The sequence below is a fragment of the Canis aureus genome, chromosome 13 (genome assembly GCF_053574225.1).
Source record: "Canis aureus isolate CA01 chromosome 13, VMU_Caureus_v.1.0, whole genome shotgun sequence".
Lineage (NCBI taxonomy): Eukaryota > Metazoa > Chordata > Mammalia > Carnivora > Canidae > Canis > Canis aureus.
This window is the reverse complement of record NC_135623.1, coordinates 19,410,190-19,428,685: the sequence shown is the minus strand read 5'-3', so window position 1 is coordinate 19,428,685 and position 18,496 is coordinate 19,410,190. Positions and strand designations below refer to the sequence as shown.

Below are 18,496 nucleotides of genomic sequence, written 5' to 3'. Positions count from 1 at the left end.
GACTTCTCTGAGACACTGGTGGAAGTTTTCTGGCCCGGGACTCAGGCACACTGGCACTTCCACCTCCTGTGTCTGAGAATGCTCACTCCTGGAGTCTGGAGCCACCGCGTGCGAAGTGCAGCTGTGAATCTGGACACACCACGTGGAGAGTGCCTGAGACTACGTGGGGAGAACCCAGCCTTCCACTGTACCTGCCTTCTAGAGTGGGCCTTTGTGAATTCTCCACACCAGCCCCGCTGTCAGCTGAACACCCCTGGGTGACCTCAAAGGATGGTATCTGGAGTAGCTGCTTCCTGTCCAAATCCCAAACCTACCGATCATGAGCATAATAGAAGGACTGTTGAGCCACTAAGTCTAGGACGGTTTGTTATATGGCAATAGGTAACCCGATGGCCAAGTAGTGACAAGCATCAGGGGAGAAAATAAAGCAGAATAAAGGCACATAGAGTGAAAGAGGTATTACCTTCCAAGGGTGTGCCTCTCTGGAAAGTTGATATTTGATTAGAGAGGCCTTAACAAAGGAGGGAGCCAGCCATGGAATGATCCAGGGAAAGAAAATGCCAGGCAGGGGACAGTAAGCACAAGGGCCCTGGACTGGGAAGGAGATCAGCTGGCTCTTAACTTTCCAGGAGCAGCAAAGCAGCCAGCAAGACTGGAGTAGGCGAACAGAGGGGCTGGGCGGGGGGGGGGGGGGGGGGGGGGGGGGGTAGGGATGTGGTGAGATCCAGCAGGGTCAGATCACAGGAGGCCCTTGGAGATGGCTTTGCACGTATTCTAAGTGTGAATTAAAAAGTCACAGAAGGGGATCCCTGGGTGGCGCAGCGGTTTGGCGCCTGCCTTTGGCCCAGGGCGCGATCCTGGAGACCCAGGATCGAATCCCACATCAGGCTCCCGGTGCATGGAGCCTGCTTCTCCCTCTGCCTGTGTCTCTGCCTCTCTCTCTCTCCGTGACTATCATAAATAAATAAAAATTAAGAAAAAAAAGAAAGTCACAGAAGGCTTATAAGGCAGGAGAGCACTGTGACCGGGATGAATGAGGATCCCTATAGTTTCCATAGGAGAAGAAACGGTAGGGAGACCAGCACAAAGCAAGCACCCATCGGGGGGCTACTGCAACTAAGATGCCAGGTGGCCGGGGTAGAGGGTGGCAACGGGGCGTGGTGGTGAGAGACAGGAGTCAGAATTTAGGGAGAAGCAGTGCTGCCTGGACTTGCTGATGGTTTGGATCCAGGAGTGGAGAGGAAAAGAGAGGGATCAAAGATGGCTCTGGGTTTTTGGTCTGAGCCATTCACCTAGATGAAGTCTTGGGGGGCCCTGGAAGGTGCAGGAGGGGTGCCTGACATCAAGAATTCTTTTACTAGCATGTGAAATCCCAGATACCTGAGAGGCATCTGGGGAGAGTTGCCGTGTCAACAGCTGAACACACTAGTCTAGAGCTCAGGGCTAAAGGCATTAACTCAAAAAATAAAAATAAAAATAAAAATAAAGACATTAACTCAGGAGTGATCAGCATGGCGCCAGCTCGTTCCACCACTTACTGGTCCTTACCAGTCCTGGCCCCATCAGCCCTAAGACCTCTGCCTGTGTCGGTGACAGAAAGAGACGGCGGCATAACTGGGAGTACAAACACGGTGTTCAGGACCGTGGAATGCAGAAAAGAAGGGCCACCAAGGACAGGACTAAAATGATGCATGCTTCAATGTGGCAAAACGGAGGTCCTCTAGTGGCTTTAACCCAAGTGGTGTCAGAGCAGCAGTGAAGATGGACTAGGGGTGCAACTGGCTGGGAAGGGGTGGGGAGTGGGAAGTAAGCCAGGGGCAGTGAGGGCAGGTGTGTCACTAGAGGAGCTTAGCTAGAGAGGGAAGCTGAGAGGCGGGCCAGGGCCTGGCAGGGGTGGGGGTGGGGGTGGGGTTGAATCTAGAGGGTTGTTTCTAGATGGGAGACACTGTGACACCCATGCATGCCGAATGACCCTTAGAGGGGGATTGATACAGGGGAGACCAGGGATATGCGCAGGAGAAAAATCCACAGGGCAAGGGAAGGTGTGTGTGAGCAAGGGACCAGGTGACCAAGCAGGTGCGCAGCTGTAACGTGGCGGGTTCTGGTGTTCGGAGAGGAGAGGTCCCAGGCGGCCAGCCCGCCGGATGGCAGGCCGACACTGGGCAACTCACTGCTTCCTCATCTTCACGTGGGGATTAACTACCCCTGTCCAACAGGGTTGTTGGAAGGATACACAAGCTGTCAGCTGCCAAGTGACTGTCCCAGAGGATGGATGCTTCTAGCAGTTTAGGCCTGGGTCACACCACAAACTTCTATGGGTCTCAGCTTAGTGGTTCGGTACAAGCAGGGGCGGGGAGGGGGGCAGCTACAGCAGGGCCCTTGGGCTCCGCCTGCAACCTCGTCCGCAGGCAGGACCCTCCTGATGCGGCCTGTCTCCTGTCCGTCCCCACCTGGCACTCCAGGCTTTCCTAGGAATAAGTGACTGCAGGGCTCGTACGCGCTACGTGTTCAGCTTTCTGTCTGGAAATGCCCTCGGCCGCTCTACCTGGAATGTCACTCTCCACCTTCCATCCTTTATAGACCAGCTTAGGTATTGTCCCTCCAGAGAACCGTCCCCACCTCCCTCTAGGCTTTTCTAGGCGCCCTTCCTCTGGGCCCAGCATCCTGGCATTGCTCGCGCTGTCTGCACATCTCAGTTGGTAGACCGTGTGTGCTCCTTGAGGGACAGGACGGTTTCAATAATCTACATATAATAACCCCAAGGTCTGCTCCAATGAGTATGTGCTAGGGCTAGCTTTTCCCAAGTAGCAGATGGACGTGGAGGCAGCACCGTCCAATAGAACATTCTGCGATGATGTGAATGGTCTGCCCCCGAGCTGTCTAATACGGTGACCACGCAACATTTGTGCGTGGTATGGAGCATTTGACATGTGTTGGAGCAACTGAGAAACCGATTCAGCTAGGTTTAAATTTAAATCGTGACCCGCAGCACAGCACAGATAGAGGGTGGAAGGAAGGGGCGGCAGGGAACTGACATGACGAAGCGCTTGGCATGTGCCAGGCCTTGGGCTCGGTGTAACAGGTTCATCTTCACAGTGATCCCGGAAGATGGGGCAAGTATCATTTGTACTTTACAGACGAGGGAAGCAGGTCTTGGAGAGAGGCAGTGTCTTGCTGCCGTCCCCCCATTTTTGTACCTGCCCAGCCCGTCTGATTCCCATGTCTCCGGCTCTCCCCAGCACACGGGGCTGACCGCCCGCCTCCCCGGGGCCCGGCCCTGAAGGAGCTCTAGTGGACGAGCCCTCCCCATTCCCATGTGTCCCCCCCCCCGGGGGCCTGCAGTGCAAGGGGACGTGGTCTGAGTGCGGCGGGGCGGGAGGGCCCCTGGCCGCCTGCTAGCATCCTGCTCCCCGGATTCCCACTCGCGTGAGTGGCTTTGGGGAGTTCTCTGGTGCTGTTGTAATTTATTGTTTCTGCTCTAATGATTGCTCCATGTCTGATTATAAATGCCTTCTGGCTCAGGGCCCAGATTCAGAAAATTCCCATGATCTGCTTCCAACGTGGATGGAGCCACAAGCGGGACTGATGTCTCCGTTTCGTCATCGGCCACATTTCCAAGGTGGGTGGGGGTGGGGGGACGTTCAGAGCCAGACGCAGGACTCAGAGTTGGGTTGCCAGAGGAGCATCCTGGTGGCCCGAGGTTCCAGTAAGAGTCCCACACGGGCATCGCCTGCATCCTGAAGAGCCTTCAAGGTGCCACTCGCAGGAGCCTGCTCCCCTCCTCTCAAAATAGAAGGCAGAGTCTGCGTTGGGAGCAGTAGAAGATGCGGCTCCTAGTGAAACCTGGAGACGGCAGCCCAACCCCGCCCATGCCCTTCTCTCCTGGCAGACTCCCACTCAGCCTGCAGGAGGCAGCTTTCCCGTCATCTCCTGTGACAGGCCCCCTTGGGCCCCCAGCAGGTGGTTAGTGACTCTGCTCCCTAAGCCCTCTCCAGCACAGCTCCCCATGATCACACCTGCTCCTGACCGAGGCTCCGCTCTTTGCCAGAGCCCGCGCTGAGTGCAACATGTACCTTATCTTGCCTACTCCTCACCCCCATCCCTGTGCGGCTGGAGAAACTGTCTTTATCCACATTTTATAGAGGAGGGAGCAAAAGCTCAGAGAGGTGAAGTGACTCATGGAAGGTCAAACAACTGTCAAGCAGCGGAGTTAGACTTGAATTCTGATGATTCCTGCACCGGGGCACTTGGGTGGCTCAGTGGTTAGGCGTCTGCCTTCAGTCCAGGGCGTGATCCTGGGGACCCGGGATCGAGTCCCGCGTTGGGCTCCCTGCATGCAGCCTGCTTCTCCTTCTGCCTGTGTCTCTGCCTCCCTCTCTGTGTGTCTCTCATGAATAAATAAATAAAATCTTAGAGGAGAAGAAGAAGAAGAAGATCCATGCACCAAACGTTAAGCTCATGGCATGAGCTTCCACACCTCTGCCCCATACCGCACTTCTCTGGAATCGAGCTTCTGCGGGTGGCAGGCAGGGGCAGGTCCCACCCCACACAAGGTGGGTGCTCAGGACCTGGCTGCTGAGTGCAGTTCACATGAAGAAAGTCGTGCTGTAGGCAATACAATGAGGGCAGACACCTATTACTGGCAGGATTTTTCCTTTTACTGGCAGCATATTTGGGTGCCCTGAAAAAAGCAGGGAGCACACGCTTAACGAGCAAGCAGGATGTGACTGCAGAGAAAAATGCCACATCTCTAAGGGGACTGAGAGACCAGAGTTTTCTGGGTTAGTCCTAATTTCAAATATCATCTCCCACGAGCCACTGATGTCACCGGAATGGCCTAAAAATCCCAATATTTCATATCTAAACCATTATCTCCCGAATGATTTCTCAGGCCCAGAAGAGGCATCCCAAAGTTCCCACCATGTCTTGTAATTTTGGATTTGGGGACTAAAGCCACGGAAGAAAAGAACATCAGCGTCAAGCCTCAAATGCAAACATGGGACTGCGAGCCGCTGCTCCCCAGGATGGGGAGGAGCAAAGAAGAGAACACAGGGAAAGCACCCAGGATGGCGCTGGCACCCGGAGGGCTCAGAAATCATGAGCTCTCTCTCCTTCTCCCTTAGGTGACATCAGGGGAGAGAGAGCCCTTCCCAGCAACAGACCAGCTGTACGCAGAGGGTGCGACGCTCCTGCAGCCCAAGGGTCAGGGAGAAAAGATGGGCTTCCCCGGAACTGAGATCACCGATTGGCTGCTTCATCACTTACAAACTCACGAAGAGTGTGGATCGAGCAACTGTCCACCCTAAGGCCAGCCCGACACTAGGGTGGAGGGAGCCAGAGGGACGGCCATGGTCCGGCCCCCTTCCAGCTCCGAGCTCACCGGGAGCTGCAGTGGGAAAGTAAGAGGAAAGGAGAACAGGGAGCTGGCCAGTGTGAGCGGAGAGACAGACGGACACACAGGGACCCGCTGCCAACCAGGATCTTCACTGGGGCTGGGAACGTCCGTGGGGACTCGTGGAAGAGCCGCGTCCTAAAGAACAAGCAGAACTGGCAGGAAGGGTGACTCCAGGGGCCGCAGGATGGCACACGGACAAAGGAGGAGGCGTGAGAAAAGATCATTTACAAATTAGACAGTCGCTGTATTTTAGATTCAGAAGGAGCTTAAAGAAAATCCACCGCACTCCCTCGTTGTCAAAGGTATTCTGTGTCTCCCGTTTACGAGCCGTGCGATCCTGCCAAGTTAACTACTCAACGCCTCAGTTTTCTCATCTGTGGAATGGGGACGATAGGAGCACCCACTACACTGGAAGGCTGTAAGGAATAAGTGCACGGAGACCACTCACGACACCTTCATCAGTGGGCAGGGATTGTTACAGACGAGGAAATGGGCCCAGAGGAGGGAGGGGGGTTAGAGGGAGTTAGAGACCAGCCCCAGCACTTTTATTTTTCTAACGAAGACAGGATTTTTAAAAACAAGCTTCCTGCAGCCGGTGGGAGCACGGAGCTCCCCAGCGAGGGAGACTGGGCCAGGGTCTACCCAGAGGCATCTCCTCGCACGGCCCATCTTCCTGCCTCCCGCCTTTATGGTGCCAACTGTCCTTGAGCGAAGCTCTCACCATCTGCAGCTGACGGAGGGCAACATCTCAAACCTAGACACCAGGGAGAGGAAACGAACAGCCCAGACGTGGAGAAGGCTTGTTGACGGGGGCACACATCTGTCACGACGTCCCCTTCCAAGAGGAAACGGGGAACCCCCCCCCAGCGCCCACCCCAACCCCACAGCGGTCTCCAACAAGATTACCATTCTCTGACTCGACCACTCATTATGTCTTTTGCCAGCCGCAAACGAGACCTAAATTACATATCGTAGCCACTAAACCCCGGGCACGGGCCCACAGAGCAGAGCTTGAGGGAAATTAGGTGAGGCGAAAGGGAACCCGGGCCTGGAAAAGACCAGAAGCCACACAGAGAGGGCCACATGGCCCCGCTCACAGGCTCACTCTTTCTTCGGGGTGCTATGTCTACACCGAGGGTTCACCACAGGTGTAGGGAGGGCAGGGCAGGTGGAGGTCAGAGCGGAGGGGTGAGTGAGAAAGAAGAGAGCTCAGCATGAAAGAGCCACAAAAGCTCTGGGCTCTTCTAGGCCCAGCGCCATCCCTCTCTGGAACAGTCCATAAACCTTTTCGCCTTCTCCTCTGTTTGTCTGAAAACTACAGTCCCTTCTGTCTTGAACCCTGGGTTAAGCACAAACGGCAGGCAGACGGGGGTGCACGAAGATGCGTGCCTCGGTCTGTCTTCTTTCTGGAGCCACTAGGAAAAGACACTTTCCTGCCTCAAGAAATAGTGTTTTCTGTGACTTTATGTTCCTGACAGCCCAGGGGAATCCCACACGAACCCTGCTCTCTGGGACTGGGGTTGGGGAAGGAATCAGAGGGTCTCCCACCCTCCTTAGGGTCCCTATCTGTAAAGGAACGGAGTTGGGCTGGATTCAATTCAACTCATGCATGAAGCAAATGGCACTGGCGGGGGTGGGGGGGTGGGGGGGTGGGCGTGCACACAGCAGGAGAGAAGGCTTCTTGGAAGAAGTGGGATGAGAGGCTGGCTTTGACAGGTTCTGATCCCACAGATGGAAAAGTCAGAGTGTGTGCATTTGTGCATGTGAGAGAGAAAGAGGCAGACAGACAGACGTAGCGTGTCAGGAGGAAGAAACAGCTTAGGGAAAGATCGAGAGGCGGAAAAGAGCTCTGCAGGCTCCGTGCCTGGGGTAGTTGCATTGAGGAGGAAGATAGGGAGCAAGACCTGGACATCACGCTGTAAGAGCCTCCGAATCCTAATGCCCCCCAAGATTCTCTCATTACCGTTTACCAGTCAACTCCACTTTAGACAGGATTTGGAGTGGGGAGATGGGATTGGTGGCAGACAGTTTAGAAGTCTTGGGAGTCGAAACCCAAGAGAAGCCAATGTGACACAGAGGCACTGGGGGAGCAGCCTGGGGCATGGGAGACGAGGAGGTAAGGATGGACAGGTGAGCTCCTGCGGGAGCGCAGCATGAACACTGCGCTAATCATGGAGTGGCAAGAAAAGGTTTTATATTTTTTTAATTTTTGAAAGGATTATTTGCAAGAGAGAGAACAGGCGCGGGGAGGAGCAGAGGGAGAAGCAGACCCCTGCTGAGCAGGGATCCCGACGCGGGGCTCAATCCCACGCCGCCAGGATCAGGACCTGAGTTGAAGGCAGATGCTTCACCCACTGAGCCACCCAGGTGCCCCCTAAGAGAAGATTTTAAAGGATAGTAATAATAACAATAAATAGGCTTGCAGTAAACCACAGCAACGAGGGGGAGCAGGCGAGAGGGCTTGCTACCGCCAGGTGCTGCGCTGTCGGGATCTCTTCCTCGGCCCCTCACAGGCCCCTCACACAGGTACCACTGTCCTGCCCTTTCAAGGACCAAAATCACAGCAGCACTGAGGGTGACGTTCTCACCCCAGTCGTCCAAGGAGTGAGAAGTGGGCCGGGAGTCTAGCTCTGATGTTCATCACGAGACTATTTCAATGTCACTGTTACAGATGGAAAACCTGAAGCCCCCGAGGACCACTCCTGACTCAGCCGGTCTCCTCCTTCCCACGGCTTTCCCTCCAACTTGTATGCAGAGCATCTTATGTATCAGGGCCTGCTCTAGCCCAGGACTTCAGGGCCCCTCTTCTGGGCCCTTCCACAGCCTCCTCCCTGACTTTCCTGCCTCCAGCATCTCCTCTCAAGTCCACCGTCCACATGGCACCCAGATTGGTCCCTCTGAGATCCGAGCAAAGTTAAAAACCTTGTGCCTGGCCTCAGGAAGAGCCCTGTCACTGAAAGGCCACTGTGGCCCAACTCCTCTTCCAGCCAGAGCGCCCACACCACCCCAGATGGCCCCTTACCCCAGCTGCACCAGGCTCCCGCTCACCCCGGGCACCACCTCTCCAGGGGGACTCTGCTCACACTCTCTGCTGCTCTGTTCACAACACCCCGAGGCATCTTCCCTGTCCTGCCGACTCTGACTCTTCAAGGAACGGGCTTGGCAATCCTCTCCTGGTCCCCAGATGGAATGAAAGATGTTGGCACTGAGGCACCCAGACTCCAGTGCAGCAAGATCCCGCTCCCCTCCTCTCACAGGCACCAGGTGGTTACGCGTCCCCCGCCCCCCCCAGCCGACTATGAGCATCTCGAAAGGATGATGGCATAGGTTGGGGAAACTAGGGACTAGTATTATCTCAATTTCCATTCATGGGGAGACTGAGGCACAGAATGATAGAGGAGCCCACCCAGGTTTGTGCACCTTGGAAAGGACTGAGCTCAAGCACGTCTACCTGATGCAGAGGCCACATGTCTCCACTGTCACCCACAGGGACGGTCACCACACATCCCTCCAGTGACCTGAAGAGCAGTGGTGCCAGCTCCGGAAGCCTCCAACGCCCCGCTTCTGGGCCCCCTTCCCATCGGCCAGCCCGGCCTCCTGGGCAGGACCTTGCTGCCCGGTCACGAACCAAGTCACACGTCCCCAATCACGTGCTCCTGACACGGACAGCAATGAGACCCGAGCCGGCTCTCGTGTGTGCAATCAAGGGACACGGTGGCGGCAAGCAGGGCGGCAAGCATGAATATAAATAGACAGGCTTCAGTCAGAGCAAAGAGAGTGAGCAGTGTGGGAGGGGAGCTTGGGGGGCATGCAGTCCAGGAATTTGGAGGGGAAGAATGCCCATAATGGCATATTTTCCAGCAGTGAAAAACATTAAGACCCACTTTAAAAATGTAGTTCTCACCACAGCTATTCCTGGACTCCGGCCCAGAAGAGCAGTCGGGGCGTATGAATGACACTCCCTGCCCACACTTACCCACTGCCGGCCGTCTGATTCAGTCCCAAACATCTTGTTCCTGGGGCACCTCCCCGTCCCCCCCCCCAGCCCCTGGGCGGCAGACCGTGCCAGAGACCCTCCCTGCCCATCCCTCACCCTAACGCAGAGACGGCGGCGGAGAGCACAAGGGACCGGGTCAGGGTCCCAGAACCTCGGGGGGAGAGCCAGGATGCTCGCCCAGGTCTGCAGGTAGGAGTCTCTGAGCTTCCGCCTGCCTCCACTGTGTCTCGTTACCCTCCCAACTGGCCCGCCTCCCCTCTAACGCACGCACCGGCCTGCACACTCAGACACACGCGTGCTTGCGAGCACACAGAAACCTGCGCGGGCACATCTGTGGACACACACACACACACACACACACACACACACAGAGCCGGGTGCAGGAAAAACTCAGCTAAGAGCCAGCAAACCCGAGTCCAATTTAATCTGAGGACAGACTAGCTGTGCGAACCCGGCCACGTCATTTCACAGCTCTGGTCCCCCCTTTATCCACCGGCTAATAGTCCCTGCCTGCCTGCCAGGGCTGCCTGGGGGAGGAAAGCAAGCCCGAGAAGGGCTCATGAGCCTGCCCTGCTCTCTCGAGGGCCCCACGGCGCAGCAGCATGAAGCCCGGCCTTGCGCTGCAGTCCCCTCTGCTGCTCACCGGCTGTGTGCCCCCGGGAATCTGCTCCACCTCTGTGCTCCTGCTTCCTCATCTCCTCATCTACAAACTCGGATACAGAACGTCCCCCTGGGTTTTAGGGTGAGGATTAAAGGAATGTGCAGTTGTGAAGTTCTTAGAACAATGCCTAGAATATCTAAGCGTTTGACAAATATTAGTCCATGGGATGCCACTGTCTTCATTTCGGCGACGTCATTTTGCCTGGTGCAACGTGGGAGCTCAGTGAATGTCGGCATGAACACTCTGGGGGGCAGGCGGGAGGTAAGGCCGCCAGATTCCCTGGCTCCTGGGAGTGGAGAACTGGTCTGAAACGACCCTTTCCAGCCCCTTTTGCCCCCGGACTCCCTGACTCACTGGGGAGGCCAAGGGGCCCGGGGAGGCCATTCCTGGTCGTGTTTTCCACCGTCCGCTCTCCTGGGGAAGCAGGGCGGTTCCTGGGCTCACGGCCTGAGCACTTGCGCGCTCCAGCCAGAGCAAGGCCAGGGCTGGAAGGGGCAGGCAGGGCGACGGGGCCGGAGCAGAGGAGGCAGTGTCTCCACAGCTGGGGTGTTTATACATTTGCAGGGTCCTGCTCCAGGAATCATCCAGCGGTATTCCAGGAAGCTCGGGGCTCCCTGGCCAAGCAGGGCTGAGGCGCCGCACCGTCCCTCTCCATGAGCCAAACGGGCTGGACCGCGGCCTGACAGCTGCAATGACGGACCCCAGAAGGACATCCCTTGCCACCCACCTAGCGCCCTCCAGAACGGAAGAGCCAGCACATATTGGCCAAGTCCCAGGTTTGGATCAAAATAACGATGGCCACGCCCACAATGATGATAACGTTCCTGATGATAATTCCCAACGCTTCTGGCACACTTTCTAGGTACCGGGCAGGCACTGCTATAAGCTCTCTACGCATCCTAACTTGGTTAATACTTACAGCAACCTAGGCAGTAGTTCCTAGTATTGTACCCATTTCCCAGATGAAGAGATGAGAGCAGAGGACGTTGAGGAACTTGCCCAACAGCAGGTGGCCAGTAAGGGCACAGCTGGGATCGGAACCAGGCCGGCTCCTTGAGGGCACGTGCTTCTTTCTTACTCGTGATGCCCAAGCACTCACTAAGTTGTCATTTCTAATTAGTTTAGAGTTACCTATTGGGTTTTTGTTTTCTTTCTTTGAAAGCCTGAAGGCAAAAGCCCTTGACCTCAAAAGAAGAGCATGGGCTTTGGAGCAAGGGAGCAGTGGGTTCAAAATTCAATCACTGGGTCATTCCAAGCCATTAGGAAAGTTCCTTTCCCTCTCTGAGTCTTGGTTTTCCAGTCAAAAACACGAGGATAACATTGGCTTCCCTGGAACGGGGTTCCGAAGGTTCAGTGAGAGCATGCACACAAAATCTCTACACAAGGACATCGGCACACAGCTAATATTTAATCAACATTGATTTGCTTTCCCCACTTTTAACAAGAAATCTCAAATGCAGGTGAAAGCCTCTGTTCCCCCCACAGGTAAATTATAAAATGCAACTAATGCCAAATTATAAAGTGTTTATTGAGATGAACTCTCAGCCTTCTTGGAGAAAGCAGGTGGAATGGAAAAAGCACAAATAATCTCAATGCAGAAAGTAAATCCAAGTTCATTTCTATTGGTTCTGGACTTTATTGTGGAACCTGAGCTCCGGGAGCGTAATGAACATCAGTCTGATTCCCTATTACAGATGGTGAGTGATACTGAGGCCCAGAGAAGGATAAGCTCCTGGCAGAGCCAGCACTTAGGTCTCCAGCCTACAGACTGCTGCACTGGCCCTGCCTGAGGCATGCACATTTGTGTCCTGTGTCTCAGGAAAGAAACGGCATAGAAGGTTTCATCGACTGTCTTTTCCAACCCTACGAGATGAACAAAACAAAATACAGAACACAATAGAAGGAAACATCAGGGCAGCCCGGGTGGCTCAGCGGTTTAGTGCCGCCTTCGGCCCAGGTCGTGATCCTGGAGACCCGGGATCGAGTCCCACATCGGGCTCTCTGCATGGAACCTACTTCTCTCTCTGCCTCTCTCTCTCTCTCTCAATGTGTCTCTCGTGAATAAATAAATAAAATCTTAAAAAAAAAAAAAGAAGGAAACATCAGCTCCATTTTGTGAGATATGATATAAAGTGGAATTTACTGGAAATCGACCATAAGCCTTTACCATGAACCTGCTGCCTGCCAGGCCACATGCCTATTGTTTTACCTGTATTATCTCTTCTGATCAATCTGGACAACAGTCATATGAGAGTCACTCAGACACCCAACTAGTACTTTCTGCACCCTAACATATGCTGTGCACTGTCATGAGCAGTCACCAGGGCCTGGTGCCACCACCTGGAACTCATTCACAGAAGGCCCAGAAGGAGGAAGCTACCTAGGGCGTAAGACAGGGCAGGGGTAAATGAGCCCAGGACTGGAGGGGCCACAGGGCACGGAGTTCCTGTGTGTGTTTGGGCTGCGGGAGGCAAAGGCAGATAAGCAGGACCCGGCTGGGTGCTCTGGCAAGAGAGCTGTGGAAGGTGGGCCCTGGGAACGCTGGGCCTTGAGAAGTGTTTGTTGAACAAATGCATGAGTTAAGAGCCAGTGAAAGAAGAAGTCAAGACCCACAGGAGAAGGAATAACCATGAGAAGTCCTTCAGGAAGCAGAAGCCAAGACAGAGGTAGATGCATGAGCGACTTACTGCAGGTGATGCTTGCACACAGCCAAGGGAGGGGGCGCCGAGCAGCCGGGGACAGCTTTGAGTGTGGGTTGTTCACGGTGAAGAGAGAGGGTGGAGGAGCCACGGAGGATTGAGAGAAGGAGCAACAGACCAAAGCCCTTTAGAGGAAGGCTCAGCTGGCCCAACAAAACGGCACACAGAGCGGGTTGGGCAGGCACGGCGAGGTCCCCGCACACGCTGTGCTCCGTTGGCTGGGGCTGCCGGGACGAGCACAGACTTGGATCAAAGGGGCGCAGTGGCTGGAGGCCTGAGGGCCTGGAGGCCTGGAGGCTGGCAGTTGTCCGCTTTCCCTAGCAGAGGGCTTTCCCCTGAAGGGCGATGTGAGCAGCACGTGGCCACGGCCACCCATCAGAGCTGTGACAAGTAGAGCAATTTGGGAACAGCAAGGAGGAAGTATGCAGCTATGAACCAGGAGGACTCCCCAGGAGGAAGCATCTCAGGGAGACCCCGGGTTGAAAAGATAGAAATAAGAGGTTTGGGGCCCCAAAGGCACCGATGTGGGAGCCAGTCTGACCTGGGCAGAAAATACAAAGCACTTGAGTGTTCTGGAGCTTAGGCAGGGCTGGGAAGCCAGGTGGGCAGGGAACAGATGGCAGAGGGCCTAGTGAGCCATGGGATGGACTCGCATCTCACAGCACAGGTAGTGGGGGGCCTCTGAAAGGAGGGGCTCCACCTGCATTTCTGTTTTAGCTCTCTGGGGGTTGAAGGCGGGGAGCAGGAGCCACGGGTAGAAGGCAACAACGTTCCAGGGAGAGGAAGGAACCTCCGGAGTAAACCATTTGCCTACCCTGAGGACCTTAGAGCGTGACTAACCTGCTCCTGGATCATTTTTTTCTCCCCTTTTCACCATTAAGACATATTCTTAGTGTACAGTTCTCTGAATTTTGATAAACACCTACAGTCCCATAACCACCCAAATTGAGATCTAAAACAGTTCCCACACCCCAGAGAATTTGCCTGTGTCCCTCTGCAGTGAGCCCATCCCCACCCCCCACCAGCTTTACCATTTTCTATCTCTCCAGTTGCTTCTTTCCCCAGGATGTCACATAAGTGAATCACAGAGTGTACAGCTTTCTGCGTCTGACTTCTCTCACTTTGCATAGTGCATCTGAGATTCATCCACAGTGCTCAGTGGCTTTTTCCTTTTCATTGCTGAGCAGTATCCCATCGTACAGATGCACCACAGTCAGCGTATCAATGTCCCAGGTTAGGGACACCTGTGTTGTTTCCAGTTTGGGGTCATTACAGATAAGACCACTACAAACATTTGCATACAGTTTCCGTGGGAACACAGCTTTCGGTTCCACTTGGGTAAATACCTGAAAGTAGGACTTCCAAGTATGGCAAGCATAAGAAACTGCAAGGCTGTTTTGACAGAGTGGTTGTACCACTTTGCATTCCCAACGGCAACGTATGAGAATTATAGTTGCTCCATAAACTCGCCGACACTTGGTATTGTCAGCTTGAACTGTAGCCACTCTAATAAGTATGCAGTGATATCTTGCTGCAGTTTTTTTTTTTAAGGTTTTATTTATTTATTCATGAGAGAGAGAGAGAGAGGCAGAGACACAGACAGAGGGAGAAGCAGGCTGGTACTCCAGGATCACGCCCTGGGCCAAAGGCAGGCACCAAACTGCTGAGCCACCCAGGGATCCTCCTGCATTTTTTTTTATTGGAGTTTAATTTGCCAACATCTTGCTGCAGTTTTAATTTGTATTTGCCCACTGACTAAAGATGTTAAGTATTTTTTCAGGTGCTTATTTGCCATTCTTGTGTCTTCTTTTGAGAAGTGTTAGACTATTTGGCTCATTTTTTATCATATTTTTTCCTTATCATTGAGTTTTGAGAGTTCTTTATATATTCCGCATATAAGTCCTTCATCAGATACGTGATTTGCCTTATTCCTGATCGTAGGGAAAATACTCAGTCTTCACCATGATGTTTGATGTTAGTTGTCGGTTTTTTTGTAGACATCCTTTATCAGATCAAGAAAGTTCCTTCTTACCTTGGTTTATAGAGAGTTTTTATCATGAATAGTGCTTAGTTTCATCAAAGGCTTTTGCTGCATCTACTGAGATCATCATAGGGGTTTCCTCTCCTTTAGTCAAGTTAATTTAAACAAATTAAAACTGTTTGACTTTTGAACATTATAGCAGCCTTACATTCCCAGGAAAACCCCGTTTCATTCTGATAAGAGTAACCTTTTCTATATCACTGGATCTGGTCAGCTAATATTTAGAAGAGAATTTTTGATTCACCCACATTAATGAGGAATACTAGTCTATGGTTCTCTTGTAATGTTTTTGTCTAATTTTGGTGCCAGGATGATGCTGGTCTCATAAAGTCGAGAAGTAAGCTGGGACGAGTTCCCTCCTCCGTTCTCATGCAGCGTTATATTGTCCCTTTCTTCCCTCTTTGCAGTCTCTTACCTGAGTTATTAGTTTTGTTAATTAATCCATTTCTAAGCTGTGCCGTCCAAACAGCCCAACGGGTGCACAAAGATAAATAAGACCAGCTTTCTTCCACAAGGAGGTAAAGCGAGACAGCGACAGGTTCCATTTACTAATTGTCTGCTCTTTTCCACACATTTTACTCACTCTCGTACTAACGCTTGCTGCAGTCCTGTTACGCCACTTTTAAGGATTTTAAGGATGAGACAGTTGAGGTCCAGGAGAGTTAAGTAGCCTGCCTAATGTCACACAACTCGCCTGGGCACAGCTGCGGCTTGAACTCCGCTTCAAAGCTTGCGTTCCTCCCACTTTATTTTGTCATTTCTCCTAATATTTACGAGTGCCTACTAAGTGCCGCCAGCTTCTTTAAATGCTTTAAGGCTGGTTTTCTGTTCCTCGCTAATCGCCACAACTGTATGAGGTATGTGTTACTTTCCCCAGGTTAGCAGTCAGGAAATTGAGATTCAGAAAGACCAGGGACCTGGCCCAAGGTCAGTCAACGCTATTAGACACCAAAGACCCACAAGTGATGGAGGCAGGAGGTAATTAGCATAATAACATAATTAACACATACGTGTATAAACTGTATACAAAGCAGCTTTGTAGCGGGCGCTAACAGAGGCATGAACGGAGGAGGTGAAAGCAGAGAAGGGATTAATCCTGACTTGGGCACTCCTGGAACATTCACAGGAAAGCCGGCAGTGAAACCAGACAAGAGGGCTGGAGGAGCCGAGGAGTGGATTGAGTTAAAAATCTGGGTAAACAGCAAAGGGTGGACACGGCCCATGGAGCAAATGAAAGCCAAGACAAGCAGGGCACGTAGCTGGATTTTCCAGTGTCACGATGTTGACGCTGAGCAGGGCTGACAGGCACTAAAACAGGAATAGCTCACATCTGCAAAGCACTTTCCTCCCCAGCACTCTATCTTCCCCATCCTCCCAGGCACCCTCTGAGGTCCTCTGCCATCCGTATTTTATAGGTGAGGACACCGAGGCCCAGCCAGGTGAATGACTTGGTGGAGATTCATCTCAAGCCACCAGAAAGCAGTCCCAGGGTCAGCCCTGCTTCCTAGTCCAGGACTCCTTGGGCAGAGAGGCAAGGGACAGAGGAGACCTGATAGGTCTTCGGTGACACGGGCTCTATCTTAATCTGATAATCTTAACCATGGGCTCTGCAATCTTGAGGCTGCAAGTCCTGAAATGCTGATGACACAGGCTCTGCAATTTGGGGGTCAAACACATGAAATAGTAGAGATGGGCTCTGGGATTGTGGGGACAGGAACTCTTGGCATCTTGGGGACAAAGGCGCTGTTATCCTCAGGGCATCCTCTGGATGATGCTGTGCTAGGGATGTCCTTTAGGGGGAGCAGATAGGAGCTAAAGACCCCTAAGCAAAACGGCCTCATAAAAGGTAAGCTGGAGTCCAAATCAAACTTCTAAACCTGTCGCCCCAGCCAACCTGTAGCACCTGGAGCACCTGGAGGTATACATACCTTTCCGGCCATTAATGTTTCACTTCCTGATGCTCTTGACCAAAGGGCAGGGGGACATGGTGTACAGGAAGGCCTTCGGGTTTAGACCTCGAGTGCGTAGACCTCCCTGCCTCTCTCCACTCCTTGGATTGAAAAACCAGAACCACATTTGGATTTTCAGGAGGGTGACAGAGTGGAAGCCCAGCTCAAAGGACTCACCCCTAATCCTTTTCTCGGCATTGGGCTTGTTGGGAAGGGAAATACAAACTCCTTGCTCCTCCATAAGGTTCCAAGACCCTCCCAAGTGGCAAAATCAGATGCTCTGTCTCCCTCCCCTCCTTTTTGGTGCCTTAATCTCTGTATTCCTCCCTGGAAATTCTAAGATGTTTCCTTTCTCTTGGCTAGGTACACACTCCCCATTTCCCTGGCTGCGAATCACCTCCCCTCGCTGGTCCCAGCCCACCCCCAGCCAAGCCTCCTCACTCCTCTCTCCCACCCCAGACTCCCTTCTGTCCATCAGTCTTCAGCTCCCATGACCTCAGAGAGCACATGACGAGTATTTTTTCAATACATCCCCATGACTAACATAAGGGTACATGGGCTATAAATATCAGAGCTGACTAGGAATAATAACTGTACTGCCACTACTAATACTACTAATAATAAAATGAGCTAATGAATGATAATATTAATAACAGTGATTATAGATAACACTAATATTGTCAGGGGCCAAGCATTTTTCTAAGTACTTTTTATACATCAAGTCACTTAGTTCTCAAAACCATCTTTGGGGGGGGGGGTACCATTATTATTTCCATTTTACAGATGAGAAAATGGAAGCATGGAGAGCTAAGTAAATTGTTCAAGGTCCCACAGTCTGTTGGTTTGACTCTGAAGCGTGGTCACATAACTTCTCTGCACAACTCTGTTGGCCTCCCCTGGTGAGCCTACACTATTACTAGACCTTTCTAGGCCCTGGCTCTTCAGATCTATGTCCTCGAGGTCCCAGAAACTTACCAAAGGAAACAGTAAATATTCTGAGAAAAAGTCCCTGAAAATTAAGACACATTTCGGATGTCATTCATTCATTCATTCTAAAAATATACATATTTACCAAGATCCTAGAACGGACTGGGCAAGCTTACATCCTGGTTGGGGGTGGGGGGTTAGAAATACAAGTATACAAGTACTGTGATTTCACAAAGTGACAAATGATATAAAGATAGGGACAGAAAGGTAAGGAGTTAAGGAGTGTGGGTGGGAGGAGACTATTTAATTTGAGCAATGCACTCCCCCTACCTGTCAAGGACCAGCCCCCCCAACATTAGAGAAGAAAGTTTCAGGCAGATGAGACAAGTGCAAAGGCCCTGAGACAGAAACGAGTTTGTGGAGCTAAAGGAGAAACTGCAAAACTGAAAGGAGACCAAAGAGGGGAAAGCAAAGTAGAAGCATTTGTGAAGCTGAGGAGGCCACCAGGGAGCACGTGGAGGCCAGGCTAGACTCTGATCCTGTTCTGCGTGAGGTGAGTGGCTTGGGCCAGTGGGTTGGAAGAGAGACCGCGGACAAGCAGACGGGGCACGCCGAGGTCACCCTCAGCTTCTGCTGACCCACCGATTCTTTACCCAAGTGGTGAAAAGACGCAGCCCCACATCTCGGCCACTGACCCCCCGGCCGTGTGGGCTTGGCGAGTCACCCGCCGGCGCCGCACCTCATTTCTCTGTGTGCACGAGGGCCAGGAAGGCGCAGGGGCGGCGGCGGGCGGCGGCGCAGAACGTGAGCCTCGCTGCGGGGGCGCC

The 18,496-nt window shown here is 52.9% G+C and overlaps 1 protein-coding gene and 1 long non-coding RNA gene across 14 annotated transcripts in view; one reads left to right on the top strand and one right to left on the bottom strand.

Annotated features, from left to right (window-relative positions):
* Nucleotides 1–18,496, bottom strand: part of TRABD2B (TraB domain containing 2B) — a 213,615-nt gene that overhangs the window by 157,224 nt on the left and 37,895 nt on the right. The window lies entirely within an intron of this gene.
* On the top strand, nt 9,435–12,104 carry LOC144281559 (uncharacterized). Its single transcript, XR_013350023.1, has 3 exons — nt 9,435–9,581; nt 10,618–10,829; nt 11,748–12,104. It is a non-coding gene; the product is annotated as an uncharacterized LOC144281559 (long non-coding RNA).